Here is a 20589-nt window from a genome sequence, read left to right as displayed (position 1 = left end):
AATAACTTCAGATATGCAGATGATACCACCCTTATGGCAGAAAGTGAAGAGGAACTAAAGAGCCTGTTGATGAAAGTGAAAGAGGAGAGTGAAAAAGTTGGCTTATAGCTCAACATTCAGAAAACGAAGATCATGGTGTCTGGTCGTATCACTTCATGGCAAATAGATGGGGAAACAGCAGCAGACTTTGTTTTTTGGGGCTCCAAAATCACTGCAGACGGTGATTGCAGCCATCAATTAAAAGACGCTTACTCCTTGGAAGGAAAGTTATGACATACCTGTTGCTGCTAAGTCGCTTCAGTCATGTCCGACTCAGTGCAACCCCATAGACAGCAGCCTACCAGGCTCCCCAGTCTCTGGGATTCTCCAGGCAAGAACACTGGAGTGGGTTGCCATTTCCTTCTCCAATGCATGAAAGTGAAAAGTGAATGTGAAGTCACTCAGTCATGTCCGACTGCAGAGCACCAGGCTCCTCCGTCCATGGGATTTTCCAGGCAAGAGTACTGCAGTGGGGTGCCAGTGCCTTCTTCGATGACATACCTAGACAGCATATCAAAAAGCAGAGACATTACTTTGCCAACAAAGGTCCATCTAGTCAAGGCTATGGTTTTTCCAGTAGTCATTTATGGATGTGATAGATGGACTATAAAGAAAGCTGAGTGCCAAAGAATCGATGCTTTTGAACTGTGGTGTTGGAGAAAACTCTTGAGAGTCCCTTGGACAGCAAGGAGATCCAACCAGTCCATCCCAAAGGAAATCAGTCCTGGGTGTTCATTGGAAGGACTGATGTTGAAGCTGAACTCCAATACTTTGGCCACCTGATGTGAAGAACTTACTCATTTGAAAAGATCCTGATGCTGGGAAAGATTGAAGGCAGGAGGAGAAGGGGATGACAGAGGATGAGATGGCTGGATGGCATCACCAACTCAATGGACATGAGTTTGAGTAAACTCCAGGAGTTGGTGATGGACAGGAAGGCCTGGTGTGCTGCAGTCCATGAGGTCGCAAAGAGTCAGACACAACTGAGTGACTGAACTGAACTGAACTGGGCACATAAAACTTTCTGAATCTAAATATTTTTTAATCAAGATAATATCATCTACCTTTATTTTTTAATTAAAGAGATCTCCTGTATACAGGGTAACACATACAGTACATAGAGCACAGTTAGGTGGTTCAATACACAGTAGCTCTTATAATAATGCAACGTCGTATGGGTTGGAAAGAAGACTATGTAATTTAAATTCAAGATACTTTTTAGTTTGCACTTGGAGAGTAGAGATAAGCATGCCTAGAAATCGCCCAACAGATATTTGGTATTTAAAGTCAGTTTAATAAATAACAAGGCCCTAGTGCACAGCACAGGGAACTATATTCAATATCCTGCAATAAACCATAATGGGAAAGAGTATGAAAAATAATATATTTGTGTGTGAGGGAATCACTGCTGTAAAGCAGAAATTAACACAATATTTAAACCAACTACACTTCAGTAGAGCTTTAAAAAATTAAAAAAAAAAGTCAATACAATCTGAATCTGATTTTGGGGTACTAGTAGGGCATTCAAGGGGCACTGCCTGATTACATTTACAGAAAAAATGATTGGAGCTCGGGATACAGGTGAGTGTTGAAACAACAGCCACCTATATAATGTGCTAACTGAGTTTTTAACAGGAGATGAGCTTTGTGAGAAAGAGGTGTAAAGTGAGAACACTAGAAGCTGTTGGGTTGTGAGAGATGAAATGAATCTAGGAAAGAACGATTAGAGAAACAGTAATGTGTTTTGTTACACTTAAATAAAAAAAGTGTTTGAACTTCCTAAAGAGAAATGGGACAATCTAATAAGGATTGTCTCTTATTTGGAATACCAAGTGTCAATATAAAAAGACTGCTGAAGATGAAATATTTGTCACATACAATCCACAATGTGAGTTCACATATGGGTGATATTTTTTAATGGTATTTTTTAAATAAAAAGTTGCCTTTCTCTTTCCTTGAAAATAACTGGTAAATTAGAAATGTGGTTATTCATTTCTACTTGTTGTCATGCAAACGTTTTAAATAGCTTCTTGTGTTTCTATTGGACGTTTTTTCAGAATAGCAAAATGAAAAATAATTCTTTTCATGAAGAATTTAGCTTCCCAGGTGGCACAGTGGTAAAGAATCCACTTGCCAATTCAGGAGACACGGGTTTGAACCCTGGATCGCAAAGATCCCCTGTAGAAGGCAACCCGCTGCAGAATTCTTGCCTGGGAAATCCCATAAACAGAGCAAGCTAGCAGGCATCATTCCCCGGGGTCACAGAGTCAAACATGGTTTAGCGACTCAACAACAACCTACTCAAAAGGCAGGAAGAGATTCCTTTACTGCAAACTCAGTGGCCACAAGAACCTAACTCATTCAAGATGGAAGAACTAATTCAGTTCCTAGCTATTTATTTAGAAGACTTTCCAAATTGTTATTTATGAAATAAGTTAAGGTTTTATCCAATGATTAATACACCACAGGGATAAACTGATCCTTGGCGTTTGGAGCAAATCTTCCTTCTCTTTGAAGAGTATCACAGATTTTCAGGAGTTTGTTAGCAAGGGAACACAGTAGAGGGAACGGATATGCATGCATATTAAGTTGCTTTAGTTGTGTCCGACTCTTCGCAGCCCTGTGGACTGCAGCTTGCCAGGCTCCTCTGTCCATGGGACTCTCCAGGCAGGCCTACTGGAGTGTGTTGTCATGCCCTCCTCCAGGGGATCTTCCTGACCCAGAAACTGAACTTACTTCTCATTACGTTCCCTGCAGTGGCAGGTAGGTTCTTTACCACTAGTACCACCTGGGAAGCCCAGTCCACAGTACAGGTTTTCTTAAATCCTAGCTGTCTTCAGCTCAGTTCAGTTCGGTTCAGTTGCTCAGTCATGTCCAACTCTTTGCGACCCCATGAATCACAGCACGCCAGGCCCCTGTCCATCACCAACTCCCGGAGTTTACTCAGACTCATGTCCATCGAGTCAGTGATGCCATCCAGCCATCTCATCCCCTGTCGTCCCCTTCTCCTCCTGCCCCCAATCCCTCCCAGCATCAGAGTCTTTTCCAATGAGTCAACTCTTCACAGGAGGTGGACAACGTATTGGGGTTTCAGCTTCAACATCAGTCCTTCCAATGAACACCCAGAACTGATCTCCTTCAGAATGGACTGGTTGGATCTCCTTGCAGTCCAAGGGATTCTCAAGAGTCTTCTCCAGCACCACAGTTCAAAAGCATCAATTCTTCGGCGCTCAGCTGTCTTCACTTACTGTTAATTCTTGACAGAAAAGCTTAGAGAAATCTCTCTCTGTCATATTTTGTAATATCATTCATATAGTTTTTCACAATGTATACCACCAAGAAGCTATCAATCATTGGATAAGAGATTCAGACTCTAGTTCATTAAAAAAAATAAATAAATAAAAGACTCCTTAGGAGACTCAGCCATGTTTTAATAACAATGAAATAAGAATAGAACTCACTGAATTCTAATGATGTATCGGTTACTGAACTAAATGGTTTCTCACACACCTCAAGTTTGTAGGCATCATGGTGTAAAGAAAAGAGCTCAGGTTTTAGGGTTAGGGTCAGGTAAGTCTGAGTTCAAAACTGACTTTTGACTCAAGTATCTGGATGCGTCGAGCAAGTTGCATAAACTCTATGAGTCTCAGTCCCTTATCTCTAAGAAAAGTACCAAGAATATCTGACAGGTGTTATATGTGTAAAATCTCTTCTAGAGCACTTGACACACAGTATGTGTTCAACAAATTTGCAAGCCTAACCACAGACACACAAAATTTATCCATGCTTTGAATAACACTGTCCTAATATTCCTCACCACGAGGGCTTAGTTTCACAGAGGACAGACTATAAATGACTTTTAGTACACTGAAAGTTAGATTTGGGTGCACGTCAATGTTGACTCCAAAGACGGAAATTGCTGTTAATACTGTGCCTTGGTTACAGTTGGAAACCTGAGTCGGGTGACCTGCTGCTCGCCTTTGGACCCTCAGGGCAGCTACACAGGCATGAATTCATCTGTTCTACCCGCCCTCTCCATCTTCTTCACCCCCCATCAGCTGCACTTTGAAGATCACTATCTACATTCTCTTCCTTAGCTCCTCTGATGTTCGAGACACTCGTAAGACATATCACAACCCTTCCTGCCAGAGATGAACAAAGCCTTGAAATCAACAAGTTTTTCCACAAAACTTTTTGGAAAACCATCCTCTGATAAGCAGTTAATAGGTTGTCTCCTGATTGGGGCTTCCATGAAATTAGGAATAACATTTCATGGGCATTTTTTAATGTTTTTGTTTTTGATCTAGATCTGAGTATGTTTAGAACCTCTCAATAGTGTTTCAAAGTGTTCTGTGTATAGGCAGGCCTTGTACATCATTCATTAGCTATGTAGTTTTAATTGTTTTTCTAATCACTTTTTTGCTGGTATATAAAGGGCAAATTGATATTTGTACGCCAAATTTACTAAATTCACTTGCTAATTCTTATACATGGTCTGGAGATCCTTTTGGATTTTCCACATCTATGATCATGTTATCCACAAATAATGACAGTATTTCTTCCTTTGCAGTTCTCACACCATTTGTCCTGACTGGATCTCCAGGACATCGTTAAACAGAAGAGATGAGAGTGGGCATCTTGATCTTGTTCGTGAGCTCATGGTGCAAACTTCAAAGATTTTACCTTTAATTGTGAAGTATACAGTAAAGGTTTGATAGGTGTTCTTTAGCATATTAAAGAAGTTTCTTTCTAGTTCTAACAGGCTAAGAGTTTATAACATGAATGAGTGAAGAGAGGTATCAATGCTTTTCTCTGAAACTATTGAGATCATCATACGATTTTCTCCTTTATGTTCTAACTATAGTGAATATTTCTTGAATATTGAAACAATCTAAAACAAACGTACCTTAATCTCACTTGATTCAGTTACCAGCTAACACAATTTAGGGTTTTTGAATCTATGTTCATGAGAGATATTAACCTGACGTATTTCTTTCTTATAATGTTTGCATCAGATTTTGTTAACAAGATATACTGGCAATGTAAAATTGGAAGTATTCCTTCTTTTTTTATTCTCATAAAGTTTAGCAGAAGTTGGTGTTATTTTTTTGTTGAATGTTGGGAATAATTTACCACTGCAGGTAAGAAAGAAACAGTTAGAGCTGGACATGGAACAACAGACTGGTTCCAAATAGGAAAAGGAGTACATCAAGGCTGTATATTGTCACTCTGCTTATTTAACTTATATGCAGAGTACATCATGAGAAACACTGGGTTGGAAGAAGCACAAGCTGGAATCAAGATTGCTGGGAGAAATATCAATAACCTCAGATATGCAGATGACACCACCCGTATGGCAGAAAGTGAAGAGGAACTAAAGAGCCTCTTGATGAAAGTGAAAGAGGAGAGTGGAAAAGTTGGCTTAAAGCTCAACATTCAGAAAACGAAGATCATGACATCTGGTCCCATCACTTCATGGGAAATAGATGGGGAAACAGTGGAAAGTATCAGACTTTATTTTTGGGGGCTCCAAAATTACTGCAGATGGTGATTGCAGCCATGAAATTAAAAGACACTTACTCCTTGGAAGGAAAGTTATGACCAATCTAGACAGCATATTCAAAAGCAGAGACATTACTTTGCCGACTAAGGTCTGTCTAGTCAAGGCTATGGTTTTTCCAGTGGTCATGTATGGATGTGAGTTGGACTGTGAAGAAAGCTGAGCGCCAAAGAATTGATGCTTTTGAACTGTGGTGCTGGAGAAGACTCTTGAGAGTCCCTTGGACTGCAAGGAGATCCGATCAGTCCTGGGTGTTCATTGGAAGGACTGATGCTAAAGCTGAAACTCCAGTACTTTGGCCACCTCATGTGAAGAGTTGACTCATTGGAAAAGACTCTGATGCTGAGAGGGATTGCGGGCAGGAGGAGAAGGGGACGACAGAGGATGAGATAGCTGGATGCCATCACTGATTCGATGGACATGAGTTTGAGTGAACTCCGGGAGTTGGTGATGGACAGGGAGGCCTGGCGTGCTGCGATTCATGGGATCACAAAGAGTCGGACACGACTGAGTGACTGAACTGAACTGAGCTGAACTGAAACGTTATCTGTGCCTGGAGTTTCATTTGTGGGAACATTTTTATTTTTACACACGTTTCTTTACTAGTATAGGACTATTCAATTTTTATAATATATCTTGTGTATGTTACAATAAGTTGAATTTTAAAGTAACTTACTCATTTTATCAAAATTTCACTATTTTTTAGCAAACAACTTCCATTATTTTTATCATTTTAACTTCTCTCATAGCGAATAAAGATATCAGCAATTTTGTTCCTGATATTTGTGCTCACATTTAATCTTCATAACAGTGCTACATAATGAGTATTATTATTTCTCACCTTTACAAAAGAGTAGGAGTAAAGGAATCCTGAAGACCTAAGACGCTGTCAGTGTTTAATTAGCTGAAAAGCATGGAGCTAGGACTCAAAGCAAGATCTGTAGCCTCAAAAGCCCATATTCTTTACAAACACATCATACCCCCTTCAAACGTACACAGGAGTCATGATTATACGGATTTCAGTCCTTGTAGAAAAAGAAAAGGCATACAAGGGCAGGGCTTTTGGTGAAGCAAATGAAACAGGAACAAGATAAATTTACTTTCCTCCGTCTTCGAACACGCGTACGTTTGACATCAGTGCTGTGAATCACTTTCCACCTAACATGTGCAGTTACATGCTCTTCCATTTCTCTGAAGAGCTCCTCCCATCCTGTTAGAAAACGCTGAATTATCCTTTAAGCACCAGCCTCTATTCTGTGAAGGATTTTTTCCTACTCTATTCTCCTACAATATTGTGTTTGCTTCAGTGAAGGATTCCTTAAGTCTCCCAATAAAATACATGACTCTGTTAAAGTACAATTGTAGTTACTGGAAAAAAAAACCCTTTATTATAGATTTATATTTATATATAATATCATGAATATGTTTATAAACGTCTGCCTCTCCTCCTGACTTACCAGTCTCTTGAGGGTAATAGCAACCGTGTCTCCTGGATCTTTCTATGTCCCTTGGTCAACAAAGGAGGTGCATGGTGGAAACATTTGCATCATTTTATAGGACTAAGTATTTTGACATGCTTTTCTTACCTCCCCTATGAACTTTTCTCTCAAGGATTCTACCACAGTAGAACTTTGCTTGGAATGCACTAACTGTGGTCTCTATGGATGAAATCTCTCCAAAGTAAGAATACCTTACTCCCATCATTTGAAGCGGCAGTTCTGATACTGACGTGCGTGCTGTGTGGTACGTCACTTCAGTCGTGCCTGACTTTGCGATCCTGTAGGGCGTAGCCCGCCAGGCTCCTCTGTCCATGGGGTTCTCCAGGCAAGAATACGGGAGTGGGTCATCACACCCTCTTCCAGGGGATCTTCCTGACCCAGGGATCGAACCCTCATCTCTATGTCTCCTGCATTGGCAGGTGGGTTCCTTATCACTAGTGCCACCCGGGAAGCATGGGTACAGAAACTGGATCACATTTTATGGAAACACATTTTAGGTCTTTACATTTAATTAATTAATGTGTAAACACAGACATTCACAGACTCAATAGATGTCTGAGCTGTGCTGTGCTTAGCCGTGTCTGACTCTTTGCCACCCCATGGACTGTCGCCCACCAGGCTCCTCTGTCCATGGAGTTCTCCAGGCAAGAACACTGGAGGGGGTTGCCAAGGCCTCATCCAGGGGATCTTCACAACCCAGGGATAGAACCCGGGTCGCCTGCATTGCAGGCAGAGTCTTTCTCAAAGTAAGTATTTTCCTTCTCCCCTTCTTCCTACCACTCCTCCCCATTCTCCCCTGTTTTACCAATTACGAACCTACTGTGTGATGGGCAACCCAGAGCTATCCGAAGCACCTCACCAAAGGCCCAAGAAAATGGGATAGAACTTGGAACTGCAATATGGGGCAAAGCCACTAGGTGGAGCCCTATAAAACACACGGTCATCTCGGTTCAGTTCAGTCGCTCAGTCATGTCCGGCTCTTTGTGACCCCGTGGACTGCAGCACGCCAGGCCTCCCTGTCCATCACCAACTCCCGGAGTTGGTCATCTCGGGCCCTTATTAATCACTTTATCGCCTGCTCATGCAGGAAAAGACCAAAGAAAGTGACAAGCCAACCCGTTCATTTTCACAGAGGAGGCATCTGGGGGCCAACCAGGAAAAGAACCAAACTAGCTCACACATTCACCTTCGTGAAACCAGGCAGAGCCCTGTGAGGCCCTGCCAGATACAGAGGTCATTCCATGTACCCTGGCTCGTCTGTAGAAAAGCTGTAGCCTCCAGATTTCCCCTGAATCACAAAAGAGGAGGTTTAAGCAGTTAATAATCAGGACAACACAGTCACAGAATCTTCAGTTCCTAGCTGAAGGACATAGATAACAGTGTCTGAGGCACATCCCTGAGTTGCTTTGCAGATACTACAGCCACCACCAAAGGGAGAAAGCTAACTGCATGGTGACCAGACTGTAACCATGACATCAGTGTCTCCATCTTGAGCAGTACTGAGTTGACGGCTTGCACAATCCCAGGAACTGGCCTGAAGGAAAAGGGAGCAAACAGACCCTCGAGTTGAAGGCTGTGTGTGCGACCTAAGTAGCTTCAGTTGTGTCCAACTCTTTGTGACCCCATGGACTGCCGCCCACCAGGCTCCTCTTTCCAGGGGATTCTCCAGGCAACAATACTGGAGTGGGTTGCCATGCGCTCCTCCAGGGGATCTTCCCTACCCAGGGATAAAACCAGCACCTCCTGAGTCTCCTGCATTGGCAGGCAGGTTCTTTACCACTAGCACCACATAGGGACACACAGTTTCCAGATGACTATTGGAGCTGACTGCTGTTCTGCCCATGGCCCCTGCCTGCACAGCCCTGAGACTTCCTGGCTTTTGCCTATGAAACCCTTTCCCCTCGAACTGGTAAGAGGGAGCTACTCTGGAGGACAGTAGTCCACCATTATCCCAGGTTGCCAGCTCCCTGAATAATGCATCTTACTTTTTCCATCAACCCTTGTCTCTCAAATGCTGACTTCTGAGCAATGAGCTGGGTTTTGACTCTGGCTGGTAACAGTAGTAGAAACCCCAAATCAGCACCCAAAGTCTGCATTGTTGTGGGTCTTTGCGTTTGCCAGAGTGATCGTCTTGTCACAAGAGTTATAAATGGAAAAGATGTTGCCGTTGTTCAGTCACTAAGTCAGGTCTGGCTCTTTGTGGTCCTGTGGACTGCATCACGCCAGGCTTCCCTGTTCTTCACCACCTCCTGGAGTGTGGTCAAACTCATGTCCATAGAATCAGTGATGCTATCCTACTATCTTATCCTCTCCTGCCCTCAATCTTTCCCAGCATCAAAGTATTTTCCAATGGGTCAGCTGTTCCCATCAGGTGGCCAAAGTATCGGAGCTTCAGCTTCAGCATCAGTCCTTCCAATGAGTATTCAGGGGTGATTTCCTTTAGGATTGACTCAAGGCTTGACTCAAGTCTTCTTCAGCACCACAGTTCAAAAGCATCAATTTTTCAGTGATCAGCCTTCTTCATGGTCCAACTCTCACATCCATACATGACTACTGGAAAAACCAAAGCTTTGACTAGATGGATCTTTGTTGGCAAAGTGATGTCTCTGCTTTTTACAGCTTAAATGAAAACATACACACAATCAGTCTCCTCAGTGGCAAAGCAGAACAGTATCGGCATAACATTAATTAGCTTGTGTTCTGCAGTCATATTCTTTTAGCCAGAGGACGTGGGCTTCACGGTCAGAGCCTGCAACAGTGTGCATTAGAGTGAAGGTTTCTAGGCTTCTCTCCACTGGATAATCAAAGGGACCTTATTTCAGCATTCTGCTTCAGCTATGGAAAGGGATTTGGGCCGTGTGTGGAAAGGACTGTCTGTAGCTCTTCCACTGACAAACTGTGTGATCTCAGAGAAAAGTTTCCTGCCTTCTGCTTCCATGGGGGAAGATGGCACAGACTGCTTTGCCTAATGGGCACAATCAGAACAAGAAGGTATGGGGATTTGGGATAAGAAGATTACAGGACAAAACTGATCATCATGGGTTGTCACCGGTAGCTTCTCTGCCCTTCCAATCCTGTCAGCTCCCTTTGCCCATGGTTGTCCTCATTCTACCACGCCTCTGTCCAAGAAAAGAACGTAACAGATAAGCCACAATTATGCACCGTGATCTGAGGAATGGGAATAATACGACAGACAGGGTTGATTGTGACATTAGGGGAAAATGTGATTCAAACCTCTAGCAAAATCTCTGGCATACACAGAAGTGTTAAAACAAAAAATTAAAAAAAAAACATTTGCTCTTTCTACGTTGCCTCATTCCTCTCAGACGTGCTACATTTAAAGAAAACCTAAAGCGAGACTATCTTTTTATGTCTATAACAGAAGAGATCCGTCTTCTGACAGAGAGCTTTTGTGTAAGCTAAATATTTGTGCATAGCGTGTAATAGCTACTCTAATTAGAGATGCTCCATACCTCCACACATAAGGATTAATTAGACACTGGCATCTTCATTTTTAAAATTTGTAAATTGCAAGTAAAAAGTAAATTAGAAACTTCCTATAACATTCACAGAGGATAATATGCAAAGCAGGTTGGTGCTCTCACACTTTGTGTCATTCCATATTACAAAGAACATTTAGGAAACATTTTTATAATCTAGTAAAATTAAAATGTAAATCTAGTAGTCTAGTAAAACTGAAATAACAAAGCACTTAACTTATTCCAGGCCCTGTTTCAATTGTGATATATAAAGATTATTTTACCCATCCATTCCAAGCAAAATTGTTAGTTAGGCAGAATTACCCCAATATTTCAAAAGAAAATGCCAAGACAACAACAAAAATAAATTGTGTCGCCGGTAAATGTCAGAGTTGGAATTTGATATTTCGTCTGTTTGGCTCCCAGACCTGTGCTCCTAACTACTATTTACTTAGGCTCATTATTTGTTTCCTTGGACTCAAAGCTGAGAAAATTAACTATGGAAGAAGCTACTTGCATATAAAGGTTTATTTATAACAGCGATAAGTTAAAAGCAAGTGCATTGACTAGATTGGAGAATGGTTAATGCAGAAGGAGCTAAGAATCTTGAAGAAGCCAACTACTTCTCTTTCTACTCTAGATAAGTCTGAGACCCCTTTGTCTTCTCTCCATTTCCATTCTCAGAGCCTAGGGCTCTGACACCACACACACACACACACACACACACACACGCTCGTGTGCGCACGTGCGTGCACGTGCACGCACGCACACATGCACATATACACACAGAGAGAAATATTCCCACACTTCCTACATTGTAAAATCAGCTCTCCTCCTCTTGGATCCCCTCTTGCTATGATATCTATCCTGGCAGTGAACCATCTCTCCCCGACCCCTCCCCTCCTGACTTCTGTACTTCTTTCCTCATATGTTATACTCCAGTAGTTTGAAAGCACATGCATTTCCCCAAACACACCAGAACGCTCAGTAATTCAGTGCCTCCCCGCAAGCCTCACCTCTAAAAACCCTTTCTTCTTCCTCATCCCAAACTACATATTCTTCAGGTGACCTCTCCCCATTAAGGCCCTCTCTACATCACACTCCCCCTCCCTACTAGTGAGACCTTGCCCCACAGGGCTAAAAAAAAAAGAAGGAAAAAACCCAACCTAGTACTGAACACAAATTCTTGGGCTAGTCTTCTAGGAGAGCAGATAAAGAACCAACTTGCTGAAATATGCTCTGCTTCTAACACAGTAAAACTGGCTGAAAACAGACGGAGGAAAACGTGCTGCGCTGTGCTTAGTCACTCTGTCGTGTCCGACTCTTTGCAAGCCCATGGACTGTAGCCCAGCAGGCTCCTATGTCCATGGGATTCTCTGGGCAAGAACACTGAAGTGGGTTGTCATGCTCTCCTCCAGGTGGAGCCAATATAGCTGGTGAAAATTTGGGCAGAATAAACCTGCTTGTCCAGTGGGTGACCTGCTGAAGCTGAGACAGGATGGGACCTGGAGCCCGGGATGCTTTGCTGCAGTGCCCACACCTGGACAAAGGTCTCCTCAAGTAACAAATACAAACTATAAGGGACTAAAGATAACTATCTGTATGGGCAGCTGGGGCAAATTACAGACAAGATACAAAAAAGACCAAAAAGCCCAACTCCCACTCCTGAACATCTGGGAGCAAAAGCAGGGTACCGAATGAGCCCCTGTACCACCACCACCTAGTTCAGTTCAGTTCAGTCACTCAGTTGTGTCCAACTCTTTGCAACCCCATGAACTGCAGCACGCCAGGCCTCTCTGTCCATCACCAACTCCCGGAGTTCACCCAAACTCATGTCTATAGAGTTGGTGATGCCATCTAGCCATCTCATTCTCTGTCCTCCCCTTCTCCTCCTGCCCCCAATCCCTCCCAGCATCAGTCTTTTCCAATGAGTCAACTCTTCACATGAGGTGGCCAAAGTATTGGAGTTTCAGCTTTAGCATCAGTCCTTCCAATGAACACCCAGGACTGATCTCCTTTAGGATGGACTGGTTGAATGTCCTTGTAATCCAAGGGACTCTCAAGAGTCTTCTCCAACACCACAGTTCAAAAGCATCAATTCTTTGGCACTCAGCTTTCTTCACAGTCCAACTCTCACATCCATACATGACCACCGCCACCTAAGAGGAGGGCAAATCACCTTGGACATCCTTCCGGCCCACCCCCTGGACACACCCCTCCCCTAACCCCACGTAAGTCTTATGGTCCATACAGGATGGAAAATAATTTCCAGACAGAGAGTATTTCAGAACAGAGGGAGTTCATCAAGAGCAAAGAGCAGAGATAATGAGGGTACTGCAAACATAGCGGGCTGACCTCCTGACAGACCAGGGAAAGCTGACCCCTTTTGTGGGTTGGTAGCACAGAGTCAGACACGACTGAGTGACTTCACTTCCACTTTTCACTTTCATGCATTGGAGAAGGAAATGGCAGCCTGCTCCAGTGTTCTTGCCTGGAGAATCCCAGGGACGGGGGAGCCTGGTGGGCTGCCGTCTATGGGGTCACACAGAGTCAGACACGACTGAAGCGACTTAGCAGCAGCAGCAGTAGCAGCCACTTTTTATAGCCTCAAGACAAGGAAAATTCCTTCTAGCAAGGCAGCATCAGGTGATTGATTAGGATGCTATACAGTGGATATTTCACCCAGTATGGAGTTGGGGAGTGGCCAGTTTAGGTCAGGGCAGGGCTCGTGGCAACAGTTGCTCTGCGGCTCTGTCAGTTCTGGAGGTTTTTGTCCGGAACCTGGGTACAGGGCTCCAACACATCTGTGACCTTGGTACAAGGCTCCACACTTGTGACCTTGATAGAGGGGCCCACAAAGGAACCAGCTATCTGTCCACCCCTTAAAGAGTGAGCGGGCAAGCAAGGGAACATGTTTGTTCTTGCTCCACCACTGAAGCAGAGGCCTCAACAAAGCCTTGCTTGAATTTCTTGTCTGGCCTCTGATCAATTTCTATTGATTATGGAGGGAGGCCAAGAATCCTGGTTGGTAACAATAGCACAGCCCAACTTTCTGCCTCATGCCTCATACCAACACACTTGGAATTTGCACACGAAGACACAGGAAGTCTGGTTGGACCTGTGCATGAGATCTTAGCACTTGTGGAAAACAGTATGGAGGTGCCTTAAAAAGCTAAAAATGGAGCTACCATATGGCCCCACAACCCCACTCCTGGGCATGTACCTGGAGAAAAACATGGTCTGAAAGGATACAGGCATCCCAATATTCATTGCAGCACTATTTACAACAGCTAAAACAGGGAAGCAAGCTAAATGTCCATGGACAGACGAATGTGTGAAAAACAACGTGGTACACAAATACAATGGAATACTACTCAGCCATTAAAAAAGAATGAAATAATGCCATTTTCAGCAACATGGATGGACCTAGGGATCACCATACTGAGTGCAGTAACTCAGACAGAGAAAGAATAATATCCTATGATATCACTTCCATGTAGAATCTTTTTAAAAATGATACAAATGAACTTATGTACAAAATAGCAACAGACTCACAGACTTAGAGAACAGTGATGAGGGGGGACAGGATAGTTAGGGAGCCTGGGATGGACAGATGCACACTTTTATGTTTAAAATGGATAATCAACAAGGACCTACTGTATAGCTCAGCAAACTCTACTCAGTATTGTGTAACAACCTAAATGAGAAAAGAATTTGAAAAACAATAGATACATGTGTATTTATAACTGAATCGCTTTACTGTTTACTGAAACTAATGCAGCATTGTTAATGAACAATACTCCAATATAAAATAAAAAGTTAAACAACAATAACAACAAGAAAAACTTATCACTTCCTTAACCTTTATGACCACCACGCCCTCCCTTTTTCTTCACAGCCCTAGAACCCAATCCTTAAATACTCACCTCATCTTGCCATCTGGGAGACAGATTTGGGAGTTCTTGCTTCCTGTCTCCTTGCTTGACCCCCATGTAATAAAACCTTTTTCTCCCTACAAAAGACAGATGTCTCCAGTTGTGGGGTGCGGTGGGGTGGGGGCGGGGGAAGCAACCAAACTCTGCTCAGTTGGGTAACACTAGTTGCATGTTCCATTTATAAGATACTCTCAGAATCCCAGAGTAAAACCCATTTTATAATGCAGTTATTTGTTTATATACCCATCTCTTCCTCTGGACTGTGAGCTCCTTAAAAGCAGAGACGCTTGTTTGACTTTATGACTTTCTATCCCAGCAGACAAAACAGATGCTCAATATTAGTAGCCATGATGTTAATGACAGTGATGACGATGGATGGATGAACGGATGGAGAACTGAAAGGGCACGCAGCGACAATAGGTAAGATGTTTGAAATGTCAGCAACCGGAAATCTACTCTGGAGCCCGGCATGGCACGTGTGCAAACCCTCGGTCCTGTTCTCCCTGGCCGTGGATCCGTCTGTATCCGGCTGCTCCGATGGGGTCTGCGGCCGGACCACACTGAGGGACCAGAAGACCAGAGGCTGCTCAGGGCACAAGAAAGCCACCCAGTGTCCGAAACCAGCAATCTTTGATTCTGCTTCTCCGAAGAACCCTGCCTTAAATTCTTAAGCAAGATTTTGTCTTAAATTAGCCTGTGATCTTGGGCAAGTCTGTAATTTTCCTGAGAAAATTCTGTGTCGTTATCTACAAGGCTGGCCTGTATTTATTTCCAAGTGATGTGGTTAAGAAGCTGCTGGAGCCCGACGCCGGGCTGGTCCTGCCCTAACTGGAAGCACAGGAGGCGGAAGCTGGCGAGGAGGGCGGCCGCGGAGGGACGCAGAGCCCGGCCCGGGATGCGGCGATGGGGGCTCCTCAGGGACAGGCCCTGCCCTCTCCTGCACCCCTCCTGCAGGCCCTGCGGCCCTGGGCTGCCCCACGCGAGCTGACAGTGGGTCCCGCTGCCACCATCAACTAGGCATCTATCGAGAAAGAAGGCTGCTTCCAGGAGCACGGGGCATCCACCAAGACCCGTAGGCGCCGGACACCCCAAGAGTGAGGGCTCCTCGCTGGATGGAAGGAGCGCCTGGGGCCCCGCCAGACCCTGTCTGCTCTCAACAACTTCTCCATCGAAGAACGTCCCTAATGAGGACCGGGAGACTGCTCCCAACTTCTGTGCCATAGCCGCCTGCCACGGACCACAGGCACTGCGTGGACCTGCCACGCGGACACTGCGTGGGAAGGTGAGTCTGGGCCTCCACGGGGCCGCCCTCTGAGGGTTGCCAGGCGCGGAGCGAGAAGGGGCGCAGACGGACACATTCCTCTGGTCTTAGCCCTTCTCCAAGCCGAGAAGGGCAGGACTCCAGGGCCCCTGGATCCAGCGCTGTGTGAGCAGACCCGAGGAGGAGGCAGGATGCGTGGGAACCCTGGGCGGAGCTTGCCCACAGCGTGGAGGGGCAGGGCCTCTGCTGGACTGGAACTCTGCAGAGGGTCAGCGCGCTCCTTCCTTGATGGGCATCGTCATTGATCTGGTGGCTCAGTCACCAAAGCAGAATCAGGTTCTTTTTAAAAGATCAATTTAGTAATCATAAGAGATGATACAGAATCGCCCAGTTCCAAAAATTAAACAGTCCAAGTTGGTGTCTGGCGAAAGCTTCGCTCTTCTGCTCTGGCACCAAGTTAAGTGAGGTTCTTAAGCGCTTTCTTCACGCATGGACAAGCTCATTCAGAACCTTTTGGGCTCTACTCTCCTTGTTTTTCCTTTTTTACAGAAAAGGTGGCATTGTATGCAAACTGTTCTGAATTTGCTTTTTTCACTTATCTAGGGGAATCTTTCTGCTTCAATATATAGAGAACTGTGCAGCATATTATTAAGTAGCTACACATACATGTCACCAACTTAGGTTTAGCAGTTCTTTATTAATGGTGATGGGTGGGGAGTTGTTTCTGAACAATGCTGCAATGTGCCTCTCTCATTTCACATATGTGCAGTAAGATGAATTCTTAGAGGTAATTTCTGAGTCACACAGAATATGCACTCGTCATTTTGAGAAACGCTTCTATTAGGCCATGTCCGAAAGTATTCTCGGGCTTCCCAGGTAGCTCAGTGGTAAAGAATCCACCTACCAATGCAGGACATGGAGGAAATGCAGCTTTGATCCCTGGGTTGGGAAGCTACCCTGGAGGAGGCCATGGCAACCCTCTCCTGTATTCTTGCCTGGAAAATTCCATGGGGTCTGTCTGGCAAGCTACAGTCCATGAGGTCGAAAAGAATTGGACACAACTGAACGACTGAGTGCACGTGCACAAGAGCATTCTTACAGCCTTGTTTTCAAATGTTGGATTTTTTTTTTTGATCTGTGGAAAGTGGCACCGCAGGGAAGTTTCAGCTGACTTTCTCTTTCTTTGGGTGAATTTGAATGTCCTTTCACATATTTACAGGCCGTGTCAGTTTCTGTACTGTCTGTTCATGTCCTTTGTCTATGTTTCTATTGGATAGTTGGTCTTTTCCTTTTTAATTGCATGCTGCATGCTAAGTCGCTTTCGTCATCTCCAACTCTTTGCAACCCTATGGACTGTAGCCCTCTGTCCATGGGGTTCTCTAGGCAAGAATACTGGAGTGGGTTACCACTTCCTCCTCCAGGGACAGAACCTGTGTCTCTTACATCTCCTGCGCTGGCAGGCAGGTTCTTTACCACTAGCGCCACCTGGGAAGACTTTATTTTTGAACGCTCTTTATGTAGTAGGGAGCTTAACCCTTAGTAATAAGTGGTGAATATTTTTTCCCCACTTTGTCCTTTTGGACCTGACTTTGAGATATACTCCTTTAGCTTGTCTATGAGATGAGGATTCAGCTCACCCTCTGGAGAACCAGAATACAGTGTCATCCAAGAGAACTTTCTGTCATGATAGTAATGTTTAATACATGTAATGTCCAAGAAGGTTGCCACTAGTCACATGTGGCTGTGGAGCATTTGAAATATGACTAGAACAACTGAGACATGGAATTTTTATTTAATTAATTTATATTTAAATAGCCACTTACGGCGAATGGCCGCCCTTTTGAACAGTGCATTTCTAGAATGTATACAAAACAATATCACAAAATGTGTTGCCACAGTCTGTACTGTAATTTTTGTTACATGCCTTCCCAGAGTTAAAAATACATTTGCCCACCCAAAGAGAACAGAATTACCATCTCAAGTCACCTAGGTGTGACTCAGCTGAAAACTGGGGTCAAAACACAGACTGCCAGTGAAAGCAAATTGAGATCGTAGGCTGGCTCAGTGGTCAAAATCCCCATGCCGATGCAGGAGACATGGGTTCAATCCCTGGGTCGGGAAGATATCCATGGAAGAGGACATGGCAACCCTCTCCTGTATTCTTCTTGCCTAGAAAATTCCTTGGACAGGGGAGCCTGGCGGGGTTCAGTCCATGGAGCTGTGAAGAGCTGGACGTGACTGAGGGACTGAGCATGCACCCCAGGTACACAGGGCCTGAGTTTGGGCTGAGTTTTGAAGGATGGGTAGGAATTGAGCACAGAGGTAGGAAGGAGAGAAGAGGCCCCTATATGAGACAGCTTATTTTCCAGGGACCACAGAGGATTCTGCATCACCAGAAAATCAAAGGGCCAGGAGTCTTAGAAGTGCAAGCCTTGAAGCTGGAGAGCTCAGCCAAGGCCTGGACTCCAGATGGAGACCTCCACAGGGTCTGGCAGGCCAGAGTCAACCCGAGTTTGTCACAGGATTGCTAAAAGCTTCAAGGGGGTGATAAACAGGAAATCCTTAATGCAGCGATACTTGGCACACAGTTTGCAAGCCTGAAAAAGGAGCAGCTGGGAGCAGGCAAAGCTTTTTAATAGGCCAGAGAATTGCTCAGGTTTCCATTATAGTAAGATACCATGCCCTTCAGCCTGGAGAAGAGTTCCTTTCCTGAGACCTGGGGGGCTGGGGGAAGGGCTGAAGTCCCTACTGTCTTTTTTCCTTAGCAACTCTTGCTGCCACTGGAGAGAAATCTGCTGGGTCTGATCTGAGATCAAGCCTCAGATTTCTGACCTTAACTCAAGGGGAGATGTGAATAGCAAGCCAGCAAGAGGCAGGGGAACACCGCTGTCTAGAGCTCGGTCCTCCTGCTATCCTCTCGGCCTTGCTCCTGAGGCACCAGGCTGCTCTTAGGGGGTGCTGGACAGTGGGGATGGGGCAGAGGACAGACAGGGGTCACACTGGCGATGAGTCCTGGCCTGAAGACTGCAGTGGCCTCCCACTGGGCTCCCAGTGGCCACTTGTGTCTCCCCCAGAGGATATTATTATTGATCCCCAAGGGATACGTAAGAGTCCCTTGGCTAGCAAGATGAAACTAGTCCATCCTAAAAGAAATCAACCCTGAAGATTCATTGGAAGGATTGATGCTGAAGCTGAAGCTCCAATACTTTGACCACCTAATGCAAAGAGCTGACCCACTGGAAGATTCTGATGCTGGGAAAGACTGAGGTCAGGAGGAGAAAGGGGTGACAGAGGATGAGATGGTTGGATGGCATCACCGACTCAAGGAACATGAGTTTGAGCAAACTCCAGGAGCTGGTGATGGGCAGGGAAGCCTGGCGTGCTGCAGTCCATGTGGTTGCAAAGAGTCAGACATGACTTGGCAATGGAACAACAAGAGCAAAGAGATGTGACCCCTCAGTGGGTCCTTTGCTGGAAGTCGTAAATGCCAATCAAACAAAACCGGGCTCCATATGGCAGAGCAGAAATGTCATCATTGAACTAGGATTGGAGAAGCGAGAGCTGTGCTCTGAAAACACCTTATTCCCAAAGGGAGGGGAGAAAGGGAATTTTAAAGGTGTAGGAGGCAGGGCTCAAGCAAAGGGGCAGAGATTTTCAGGGGCAGCCTGGGGCAGCTGGGGCATGCACAGTCTTCCAGGCTTCTTTGCACACAGCACGGATTGTGCCTAACAGAATACAAAAACCACCTTGAGGGGAGATCCTAGCATGGTAGTCACCAAAAGTAACTTGCAGACACCTCCAGGCCTTACTTGTGCAGGCAGTTCTGTGATCACTGCATGTCTCTTTAAGAACAGCTGCAAAACATATCTGTCCAATCCCAGGTGGTTTCGAAACAAGCACAGAGGTACATCAAGGCAAAGATCCTTTAGGTGAAAAAGGTTGATGCAGATGACAACATCTTCACTGATATTCTTCTTAAGAAAAAAAAAAACTTCTATTTTGTAGGGTAACAAACAATGTTGTGATAGTTTCAGGTGAATAGCAAAAGGACTCAGCTATACATATACATGTATCCTTTCTCCCCCAAACCCCCCTCCCATCCAGGCTGCCACATAACAACGAGCAGGGTTCCCTGTGCTACACAGTAGGTCCTTGTTGGTTATCCATTTTAAACATAGCATACACTGATATTCTTTAAAACAAACAAGCCAAAAATATATTGCATAGGAACACACACAGAGCCAAAAGGGACAGAAACATTACATGGTTAACTGTAGTCATTTCTAAATAGTAAAAATGGATATTTTTTACTTTCCATATTTCTATCACTTCAAAAATGTTCTTTGATGATAGTCTGTTTAATTTCACAATAGGAAAATAAGTGTTTTTTTTTTAATAAGGAAAAATGGGGGAGAGAGAAGAAGCAAGTAAGTAGAAAAAGGCAGATATAGCAGCATTGCACACATTTCAGAATGCTAAGTAAATTATCCATCAGTTTCCTGAGCTTGCCTTTTTTCTTGTGTAATAAAAGTCACCCATATGTCTCCCATGTATAGCCGAACTCAGTTAATTACAGCATTGTTTGTGGTTGCTTCTGGGCAGGGTCAATATGGGTAATTAGATCTTTTACAGTCTTTAGAAAGTTACTCTCATTCCTCGTGAAAACATGGATGTCAGATGCAAAAGTGCGTTAAGAAGGAAACGCGGTGAGTAACGTGGATGAATAACGTGATCCCACGGTCAGTGGAGTGAATAACTGAGGCACTTAGAAAGATAACTCAGTCACAGTGTATCATCCCTGAATAACCAGGAGCAA

The sequence above is a fragment of the Capra hircus genome, chromosome 29, assembly GCF_001704415.2.
Source record: "Capra hircus breed San Clemente chromosome 29, ASM170441v1, whole genome shotgun sequence".
Taxonomy (NCBI): Eukaryota; Metazoa; Chordata; class Mammalia; order Artiodactyla; family Bovidae; genus Capra; species Capra hircus.
The sequence above is the reverse complement of the archived record's forward strand: the minus strand, read 5'-3'. Positions refer to the sequence as shown.